The sequence below is a fragment of the Mus pahari genome, chromosome 19 (assembly GCF_900095145.1).
Source record: "Mus pahari chromosome 19, PAHARI_EIJ_v1.1, whole genome shotgun sequence".
Classification (NCBI taxonomy): Eukaryota; Metazoa; Chordata; class Mammalia; order Rodentia; family Muridae; genus Mus; species Mus pahari.
Genome location: NC_034608.1, coordinates 61776493 through 61776830, shown reverse-complemented (window position 1 = coordinate 61776830; position 338 = coordinate 61776493).

The following is a 338-nucleotide window of genomic DNA, read 5'->3' as shown; positions in this document are numbered from 1 at the left end:
CTTCTTCTTCTTCTTCTTCTTCTTCTTCTTCTTCTTCTTCTTCTTCTTCTTCTTCTTCTTCTTCTTCTTCTTCTTCTTCTTCTTCTTCTTCAAGACAAGGTCTCTCATCCAGTTCTACATCCCAGCTGTTATAGAACTCACTCTGTAGACTGGCTTCAAACTCAGAGATACAGCTGCTCTGCCTCTGTGTGCTGGGATGGAAGGTGTGGCCACCACTTTCCAGCTCTCAACATTCATATCTTTCCAGCTCCCCCAAGAACATCCCACTGAGCTCTCAACACTGGAGGCTTTTCTAGCCCAAACTTCTAAAATATTTCCACAATTCTACCCAAGACATG